This window comes from Gouania willdenowi, chromosome 5 (genome assembly GCF_900634775.1).
Source record: "Gouania willdenowi chromosome 5, fGouWil2.1, whole genome shotgun sequence".
NCBI lineage: Eukaryota > Metazoa > Chordata > Actinopteri > Blenniiformes > Gobiesocidae > Gouania > Gouania willdenowi.
The window spans coordinates 35542553-35553640 of NC_041048.1; the positions used below are offsets into that span (position 1 = coordinate 35542553).

At 38.8% G+C, this 11088-nt stretch overlaps 1 pseudogene; it reads left to right on the forward strand.

Annotated features, from left to right (window-relative positions):
* Positions 1-2828: 2828 nt before the first annotated feature.
* Positions 2829-10825, forward strand: LOC114463831 (bromodomain-containing protein 3-like; annotated as a pseudogene).
* The last annotated feature ends 263 nt before the right edge of the window (positions 10826-11088 follow it).

The window sequence follows — 11088 nt, forward strand, 5'->3', positions numbered from 1 at the left end:
ATGGACTACTTATAGAAAATTAGTTTATTATTCCACGTCAAAGTTGTGTGAAAAATCCTTACATTTTTATGTGAATCATGGACAACTTATGGGAACTTTTTTTGTCTCTCACATCGTCCTTTACTTTGAAATCCGGACGCATACCTTCGTGAAATCTTCAGTTAATTACTGAAGACACTGTAAAAGTATCGTAATTTTCATAGGACTGATTGTGAGACTACAGTCTGACCCACAGTCTCTACCAGCAGCTCTTCAGAGCGATGTCATTATGGTTACTGTAAGTGTTAGGATAATTGCGCATTAGAAAACAATGTGCTGCTGATTGCAGTCAAATACTCACTGTATGGTTTTTTTTTTTTTGGTTATTTTGTTTTAAAACCAAATTTTGGGTATTTTCATTTTACTGACTTAAAACCAAAACAGAAATACAGAAAAATAAAAAATCAGACAAGCAGCTTTTTTCTGTTTATGGATTATATATACTGCTTGTTTTATAATGTTGATTTATTGACATATGCAGTAATATTCCTGTGTGAATGAACTGATATTGTAAAGCGCTTTGGAACTACTTTGTCATAAAAACGTTATTTAAATCTTCTAGTCACAGTGGAGATGTCGGACTTCAGAGACAGAATGATCTGGGCTTTTAAGTGGGTTTTGCCGTGGAGCTAGCTCGGCTTTGGCTGGATGCTAAGTCCGGCCTACGGTGGTACCCAGGCCCGAGGATAGGTTTGGCCTCGGTTAGGCCCATACTGGCCAAACTTGTATTTTTCTCAAGCTGGAAGCTGTGTCACACACGTTAATTAACTTAAAAAAAAAACCTAACAAAAAGCACGAGAAATAATATCTGAAACATTTAATTTTCGCCCGACAAAACACTTCCTACTTCAGTTTGGCTCACTAGCGCACTCCCTCCCGGTAAAATATATTTTTTAGACCTGTTTGTCCAATAATAATGTGCTTTAGTGTGCTTTACAATACACATTAAGTCATGGAACACAGCTTTGTGGAACACCTCAATGTTTACATGGTAGTCATGGTAAATCAGGCGAAGATGAAAGCCGCATTTTCAGAATGAAGTAGATTCAGATTCTACCAGAGTGGATATAAGAGTGTTAGAATCAGAAACTACTAAAATGTATCCAACACCCGATAAACAGCCTGTAAAGATGTACCAGCAGATGTCCTCAGTGAGCAAAGAATGTGAGTTTCTATTAATATTGTAAACTGGAATGAATAATTATGTAATATCTTCAATCAACTTAACTAATAATACTGTGGTCAAGCCAGCCGTGGTTTACGTTTGCATGGCCAAATCAGCCGCTTGTTGTTTTCTAGTGTGCGATTATACTAAATAAATACTAATAAACACTTACGGTAACCATAATGACATCGCTCTGAAGAGCTGCTGGTAGAGACTGTGGGTCAGACTGTAGTCTCACAATCAGTCCTATGAAAATTACATATCAGTTTTTATCTTGTTCTCTACAGTGTCATTGGGTGGCCTGAAAGGCACTTTTATACTGAATGCATTATTAATAATATAATAATAATAAAATAATAATATCACTGTGTTATTCTTGAGCATGTGTGTTTAGATTAGTATTGCATGGATCATAAAATTGGTCAAATCCGTGTTGCAAATAAGCTTAGGTTTGATTAAAGGTTTATTAGCTTTGCTTCTGTGGTGGACTTTATAATTTACTTTACTTTGATTGATGCTCTCTGGAAAAATTGGTCTCATCACAGCTGATCACAGGTCTAATTAAGGCAGAAAATACAGATATGGTGAATGAAGTCATACAATGTGGCCTTTCATTCTTTTTTTTTGGTAATGAATCAGACTCCACCACCATGTCAGATGTGAAAGTCGGTCCATCCGTGCCATCCAGCGCACCTCCGCCTGAGCCAACAATGGTCATGTGACCATTCCAGCTTCAGTATCTGGAGAATGTGGTGATGAAATCATTAATGGCAGCACCAGTTTTCGTGGCCTTTTCACCAGCCAGTCGATGCAGAGGCTCTGTGTATCCCAGTAAGTAGTGAAATGTTCACCACAAACAAAACATGATGATGTCATAAGTAGAGGGTGGAAAAAAAAATCTATTTTACAATAAAGTGCAATTGTTTGGTGCCGATTTGATTTAAAAAATGTATTTTTTTTGTATTATTTATTTTATTTTCATTTTTTATTTATATTAATTATTATTTCAGTGGTTACAATGCTTTCAATGTGTTGCAATGGTTATGATACACTTGATTTTATGTGATTGTGTAATGCTTGCATATTTATGTATGCACAACATTTTATTTTCAAATAATCTGTTCAGATCAGTGTTTAAAATGACACAATAGGATACATTTAAAATTTTTCTTGTTTTTGTGCTTTATCCTTAATGTTCTCACTTACAGTGTTACCACAATACCGTCTTTGTTGTCATGGTTGTTTTGAGACTCTCCACCAGTTGAAATTGTTATTTATGATGGAAGTGTGTAACACTGCATTTCTTTTTTCAGTGAAAATGTGCAAACAACTAATAATAATAATCACTAGGATTTTGAAGCACATAGTTTTGACTCAATTTGTCCTCTGAATGATCATTATCTCTGATGAACATATAGAGTAACTTAAATTTTCATCTCTACGTATAATTTTAATATTAACTTGGGTCAATATCGTGATATATTGCAGTAGCTATACCTAATCGTATAGCAACATCCTCGCCAATACTCACCCCAAGTCATAAGTTAGGTTACTCAGGACATTTTTCTTGTTTATTGTTTTTTTCAGGATTATTACACATCATCAAAAGTCCAATGGATCTGGGGCACCATAAGGAAGCGTCTGCAGAACGGATACTAATGCACAGCACAGGACTGCATAAAGGACTTTGACACAATGTTTAACAACTGCTACGTCTACAACGAGGTATGAGGTTACGTTAGGCCTTACAGTGGTGGAAACTGAGGCCCTGTTTACACCACAACATTTTGCTTCTGTTTTTGTTTTGTTTCCAAAAGTTACACATTCACACGCAACGTTTTCAAAACATGAGACCACTGGAACATCAATAACTATGTAGTATACATGCCAGGCCAATAGATGGAGGTGTGGTTTTACAATGAACCAAAATAAGTTCATGCACAGAGACCCCCCAGTTTTAGCTCCTTTTTTTATCTCTGTCTGCACAAGCTGTCAAAGGTCAACACTACAAGAAGTGCAATCTTTTTAAGACAGCAATGCATGTTTTGTTATTGCAATTAAATAATGCGTTTATTCTATTGCATAATTGTGACCATCATCAGCCCTCCCTAAGGAAGGATAAGAAACACTTTATCATAGGAGGATATAAAAAGAGAGGGCAGAGTTAGACCAAGGTGAGGAGTAAAGAGAACAGGGAGGAGAGACTCAAGGTAGGAAATGGAAAGGGTGAGGAAAGTTGATTATTTTAAAGTGAGAGGCCACCCCACCACGTCCGAGCAGCCCCCCAGATGCCCCCAAGATCCCAAGGCCGAGAGGCAGCCACCGCCCTCACATACACACCTGAGAAAGCCCCAAGGAGCCACATTCATGCCAATTATTTGCCAGTTTAAACTAATTGTTCCTACTTTTTAAATTACATTTACTCAAAGAAGTGTGTGCATTTTTTCTTTTCTCATTTTTTCCACAGCCTGGAGACGATATTTTTGTGATGGCACAGACTCTGCAGAAGCTCTTTTTGAAGAAATTGTCCCAAATGCCGAAGGAAGATGTGGACACAGGACTGGCAGAAGAGGAACCAGTGAAGACGATGAAAAAGACACATTCAAGTACTTAAAACAAACTTCTTTAAAGTTTAAAATGACCAATATAAATTGCTAGCTTTTATTTAATTTTTTTTCTTGATTTTATTTTTTTTTTTTGTATTGTGATTCAGGTTTTCTTTTCATATAATGTTGTTTATTGTTTTGTTTTTGTACAAATCTTTGAAATATATTTATTAGAATGATGGCTGAAGTTAGTGAGTAAATATTGGACTGTTGAAGGACTCAAAAGAACTTCAACAGTCCGTGGTTACTCACTAACTTTAGCTATCAGAGCATGTCAGCGCACTGTTTAGGAGAGCTCTTATTCTCTGCTTCATTGTCTATTAACAAACCGCAGAGTTGGAACTGTCGCCCCATACAGTCACAGATTATTTTGAGGTCACAACTGTTTTTATGCTCTTTCAATAAACAAAAGAGGTTTACATTGACATCTTTAACTTTTCCTGAATTTTTAGCACTACCAAAGGCAGCACAAGTTGTCATTTTCACTGATGAAGCTGCTTAATGAGCTAAAAGTTAAATGATCTAAAAAGCTGCTAAAAGATTTAAAAATCTGTGAAATGACCATAAGAGCAGGCTGAATGCTTAACTCTAATATAAAACAATGGGATGTTTACTGGCAGTGGGGCCGTGTGACTACATCAATCACGTGATTTCAGGATTGAGGAACACAGGCGCTAAAAGTGTAAAGAACTGCACTGTGCACTGATAGTCTGTTAATGTTCTCTGTTGCAGGTTCTTCTCAGAAATCTCAGGTGTCAGAGGTGGTTGTGAAGCAGAAGTGACGGCCATTCCTCCTGATATTCCTCCGTTCAAGCACATATGCAGTCCACCATACAAACTGATGCACCAGAGAGCAGTTTAAAAGTAGGAAATCTGCTTTAAAATGTCAAATTTCAATTGCTTCTCTATGTAGTACCGATAGTTACAGTATGTCATTCTCACTTTACAGATGCATGCAGTATGAACAGTTGGAAGAGGGAGCATGACTACCTGTACTCCAAATGTGGAAGACCCATCAAACTGCCAAATAGATTTAAAGACCTGCCCTTCACTGAGACCAAACGAACCAGAGCACCAGATCCTCTCAGGTGCTGCCAGAACATCCTGAAGGAGCTGCTCTCCATGAAGCACAGTGAATACGCCTGGCCCTTCTACGAGCCAGTCAACACGCTCGCTCTGGGTTTGCATGAATATCGCCAGATTATCGGAGAGCCCATGGACCTCGGCACCATCAAGGTTAGACCACTCCCCACAAACACATTGATACACGTCGAGCTGCACGTTTGCTAGGGCTGTACATTGCCATGAATCTGATGATACGATTCATGGTTTGAATGTCAGGATGCAATATATCCTGATACTAAACAATACGATATACGTCCATTATTATTATTAATATTATTATTATTATTATTATTATTATTATTATTATTATTATTATTATTATAGCCAGAATTTGAGATTCTTACCGGCGAAGGGAGCGAAACATAGAAGTAAATATATAGAGCGTATCGAGATTCAGGCAATGCTCCCCCTGCTCACCACAAACTCCATGTATGTATACATCGCAAAATCAATAATTACAAATTCCACCCTTACAAGTACAAAATGGCACGAAATACAATTTGTTTCATTTTTTCTAAACTTGCAAGAGCATGCAAATGATAACTAACTGTAATTCAAGCACACATAAAAAAACAAGTGGTATGTTTATCGAACTGTCACATTACAAAAAAGGTTTCACAAAGTTTAACTTTTTCTTTAACAACAGATTCTGATTCTGTTAAGTTCCAAAAACAAAACATCTATAAAAGTACGTTTTGTGAAAATAAAGTGCAATCAACCTCCAAACAAAAATGCATTGAGGAGTGAGGTAGTTTAACAACGTCTGATGTGGTTCACTGGCAACTAGTGACTGGGAGTTTATGTGCTATGCATATGTAAGCGCAATTAAATGTTTTTTCTAAGTTGGAAAACATGATTAAAAAAATCAATTTGGACATTTTTTTGGATACGATAATCGTACAACAAAATATCGCGATATATCGCCAGATCGATTTTTTTTACACCCCTAATGTTTATTATGTTTATTTTCCTCAGAAAAAGATGGACCAGCGGAGTATGCAAACGCCAAAGACTTTTGTGCCGATGTGCGACTAATGTTCTCCAACTGTTACAGATACAACTCACCTTCACATGAGGTGGTCGCCATGGCCATAAAACTTCAGGTTGTGGCTTTTCACTCATTTAATCAAATCTGAATGTACAGTGTAATATAGCTTTTTTTTTGGCATGGCCTATAATTGTATGGAGGTAGATTTTTGTCTTTATTGTTCAATCATAAAAAAACTACTTTTTCAAGAAAGGTAAAATCATTTCAATCAAAAAAGAATTTCTAATCAAAGAAAATGCAAAAAATAATAATAATTTGTGGCAATTTGCTTGTTGTTATAGAGATAATCTTGTGTAAGACGTCATTGGTGCAGAGACTTGTCATTCAAACATGTCTGACCAACAGGGAAGGCTTCGCCCACTTCAGAATGTTTGTGTCAAAATGACACATTTTTTAGGTCTCAATAATTAATTTTTTTTTGCAACACTTTTTTATTTGATTGATAGACGTTTTTTAATTCAATGATAAAGACACAAATGTACTACCCATAATCTGGCCCAAATACAATGATTACTTGTGTTCAAATGCAATCATTTGGGTCTCAACATTGTTTTTGCATTTGAACAATTTTCTTCTTTGATTGAATTTTTATTTAAATAAGTGATTTTTTTATTGAATAATAAAGACACAAATCCACCTCCATACAGTTGTAGTTGTTTCGACATTATTTCTTAATGCTACAACATGCATTTGTTGTCTCAACAGAAAGTTTTCGAGGCACGTTATTCGAAGGTTCCCCAAGACCCCGAGCAGTCAATCAGCACAAGAACAGGAACCAGAGTTGGACCTCTGTCCACTTCGTTAAGTTGTGACAGCGTCCGCTCCTCAAAGAAGAAAAGATCGTGGAAGGACTACAAGCTGGATGTCTTAGAGAAGCAGGTTGGTAACAAACACAGATTCCTTATGCGTGATACTTTATAACCAGATAACTTCATTATGATGTTCCTGCCTCTATAGATAAAAGCTATCGCTCTTGAGGTGGAACAACTCTCCAAGGAGCGTCAGCTCAAACCCAAGAAGATAAAGATGAAAATAAGAGAAAAGGACAGCCAACTGAAGTTGGAATCTTTGAAAATCAAACCTATTCCTGAAAATTTAGCGAACTGCAGTTCGTCTTTGTAAGTATGCGTCTCTAATAATTCCAGGAAGTTCATTTTGTCTTTTTTTTTAATAATATGTTAAAGGTACCTGTAGCAAAAATATATATAACAAAAATTGTGTTTAATGTGTTACTAATAAACAAAATATGGGCACCTTTTTATAAAAAAACACATCAAAAAGGAATTTAGAATGATTTTATACCTTACTTAATTTACACACTTTAAGGTTTCATTTATTCAGACAACTTTTTTCAGAAAATTTACTCACTTTGATGTGTCCTTTGATGACGCCTCCTGTCTCTTCTCCAGTGGTAGCCTTTCCTGGTGAAGGTAGCGTTCTCTTCCAGTTTACGGTGTTGCACACTTCTTGATGCTCACACTCGTGTTTGTTAATTTACCTCTGCTTAATTAGACGGCATGTCTTTTTCAATCCCCATTTCAGGGGACTATTTGAAGAAGCTCCATGCTTGCTGGAAGGATATGAGTGCTCTTTCCTGGCTTTCGGCAAATGGCCAAATTCTGTAGGAGCCGGCACCCCTGCTCCTTCTCAGGTCGGCCGCCCTCCTGCTGGCCATTCTGCAGGCTATGTATCTACCGGGTGAGCTGAACCAGCTTGCCGACTCCCTCTCCCGTCAAAAACCTCTACCTGGAGAGTAGCGTATCCATCCAGAGGTGGTGTGCATGATTTGGGGTCTTTTTGGCAGAGCAGGGGTAAATCTCTTTGCCTCGAAGGGACCAACCCACTGTCCCCTTTGGTTTTCCCTGAGGGAAACCACCAGTCCTCTGGGCCAAGATGTGCTGGCGCACCCTTGGCCAAAGGGCCTCTTTTACGCCTTTTCACTGCTACTTCTGATTTTGCAGACACTTCAGAAGGTTCTTCAGAAGCGTCACATGTTGTTGCTGGTGACCCCCTTCTGGCCAGCTCTGTTTCAGCAATCCATGTTGTCTCTCCAACAGGAAAGATTTGTTGTCCCAGCAGGGGGGGTCAGGTTTGGCATCCCAATCTTCACCGCCTCCACTTATGTGTTTTGCCACTGAAAGGCCCAAATCACTACTGAGCAGATGTTCCTGAGACCATCCTAAATGCCAGAACGCAGTCCACTTGGCTACAGTATGCCAACAGGTGGAAGTTGTTTGTAGAGTGGTGCGAAAACCATGGGGAGGACCCAATGCTTTCCATGGTCCCCACGGTTCTGGAGTTCCTGCAGTCTCCTGGATGAGGGCCGGGGTCCATCCACCTTAAAAGTATGTGTCTGCAATATCAGACCGCCATGCTATGATCAACAATGGCACGGTGGAGAGCCACAGCCTTGTGGCTTTGTTTCTCTAGGGGGCTCTGAGACTTCACCCCCCGAGCCTCTGCATGGGACCTGCACTGAGTGCTGAATGGCTTGTGTCAGCCTCTCTTTGAGCCCCTGGCAAGGGCGGAGTCACAGTGGGTGTTGTGTAAAACTTTTTACACAGGTTTTTACTCGCCATCATCTTGGAAAAACGTGTTGGTGAGCTGCATGCATTGTCGGTCAGCCCATTGTGTCTGTACCCAGATGGTACAGGTGTCACGTTATGGCTGATTTTATTCCCAAGGTGCTGTCCAGTTCAAATTTTAATGAGTCTATAAGACTTGCACAATATGATCCCCCATTGGGAGAAGATGGAAACAGATCAAAGCTCTTATGTCCAGTCAGGGCCCTGAGATTTTACATTGAAAGCACTGCAGCCACTCGTACGTCTGCACAGCTTTTTGTTTGTTATGGGGGTCCCAACAAAGGCTCTGCTCTCTCCAAGCAGCGCTTAGCTCATTGGATTGTAGATACTATTCACCATTCATATCAGGTGTCAAGCCTCCCTATACCATCGGGTGTGCGTTGTCATTATACCAGGAGTGTGTCTACTGGCAGAGCATCATGTCACTCAGAATCCTTGTGTTCCTGCGAGAAGATTCTGTAGGAAATGAACCTCGGGTGACACCGAAACTTATCTTTCTTGGGTCACCCAGGGGTCACAAGTGACAGTGTTGGTATGCATCCTCGAACTGCACATGCATGAAGGGAACATTCAGTGCTTTAAGCACTGCCTCTGGTGGTCATTTGGGATCCATAGAACCGTAGTTACATTTGTTTTCAAACCCTTTGAGCTAAAAGTTTGATCTTCTGTCCACTGTAGGCCCAGTACAACCAGTACAAAATGCAACAAGCCCAGTCTGTCGTCTCCCATGACTTGCCACGAGAAGGAGCAGCTCAAACTGGACATTTACAAGCTGAATGAGGAAGAACTGGGAAATATATTCGACATCATTTATTCCAGGGAGACGTATCTACACCATTGTAATTCGGAGGATGTAGAACTGGACATAGAAAATCTCCAGGACTCCACACTGAGAGCTATGCATAGCTTTATAGCAGAAACTCTGGAAAAACGCATCAAGAGGGCAAACAGTAAGTGTCATCGTAGTATTACAACTGTTTTATTCAATCACATAAAGGCTAAACTCTACACTTTATCAAAGTAAGGTCAGGATTGGGTTCAATTATAATTGTAATTATGTAATAATTAATTACAATTATGACAGTCATAATTTTAATTGAAATCGGGGGAAAAAAATGTTGCTGTTGTAATCACAATTCAATTGTAATTGAGTTGAGATAATTGACTTTGTAATTGGCATGAAAATTATGTATAAAAACAGACAGTTACTATGTATTTAAATGCAAAACTGGGGAACCATGTTACATTTCTATGTCTTACACACATCTAGTTAATAATTAAAATATGTTCCCCTCCACTACCTGTCACTTCTCATGAGGATCATTTACCACAGTTCTTGGTACAGAATCATTGACACATACCAATGCATGAATGGGTCCCATTACTACGTATGTGCCAGGGGGCCCCCTTCAAATGACTACTCCTTTGTGAATGCTCGTAGATTATGATTTTACGTCGCACAGTTTCATTGGTTTTACTCTGTGGAACCGAGTCATTTCACTGAATATGTTGGTACGTGCTATTCAGCTTGGAGACGTTGCGCGGGCCGGGCCATAGTCCATCAGAACTTGTTTTTAAAGCTATTAATCATGATACCTTAAATATGCTGCCCCACCCTTTTCTAAGGTGACTCTGCATCTTGAGTGATGTCAACCTTTTAAAGCACTAGTCTACATGGTCAAACAAATATTATATTTTACTTGTTTTCTATAAACTGTCAAACTCTTCTTTCTTTCTTTTTTTAGTTTTTAGAAAAATCAGTTTACTTTCAATTTCAACTCATGCTGTTATCATTAATTTTCTCATTTCTATGTTTGAATGTGGTGGTGGGACAGTAACTATAGGTTATTTACATAACCAAGGTTCTATGAGTAATATGAGTGTGATGTCTCACTACGGGATATAAGCCTCAGCGCGTCAACGCCCAGAAGTCCTTTCTCATTCCGCCAATCTGATTGGGTGATGGAAAATGTATTCTTCCGCCGCAGGTAGTACCTCCTACTATATTTTGGGGGGTAGCGAGTTGAAAAGGTTGATAACCTCTGATATAAAAATAACTAGTTTGACCCACAGTTGATTTTAATCTAGTGAAAGTCAAACTAACAACATTGTTCTCCTTCCAGTGACCCAGGACTCTGAATCACAGCCAAAGAACTCTTGGACCCGAGACGATGAGCAGCCAACGTCTCCTCAGTAACAACAGAGCAGCACACTGCCACCCAGTGGCGACTGGTCAATAGAGGGCGCTATGGCACCACCCCACCACTCACCACGTTAGTTTGAGTAGGACAAAAAAAATAAATAATAATAATTGTTTTTTTTTTGCTTTTTTTTTGAACATTTTCAAAAATACAAACTCTCGTCTCAATGAGGATAATAAACTCAACTTCTAACTTTCTTGGAAGCAAAGGACAAAAATAACAAAGCAAAAGGGGGTACTATAAAGGAGAACAATAGACAATATACAAATCAACAACTAAGGTGCATACAAAAATATACACATATGCATATAGTATGGAC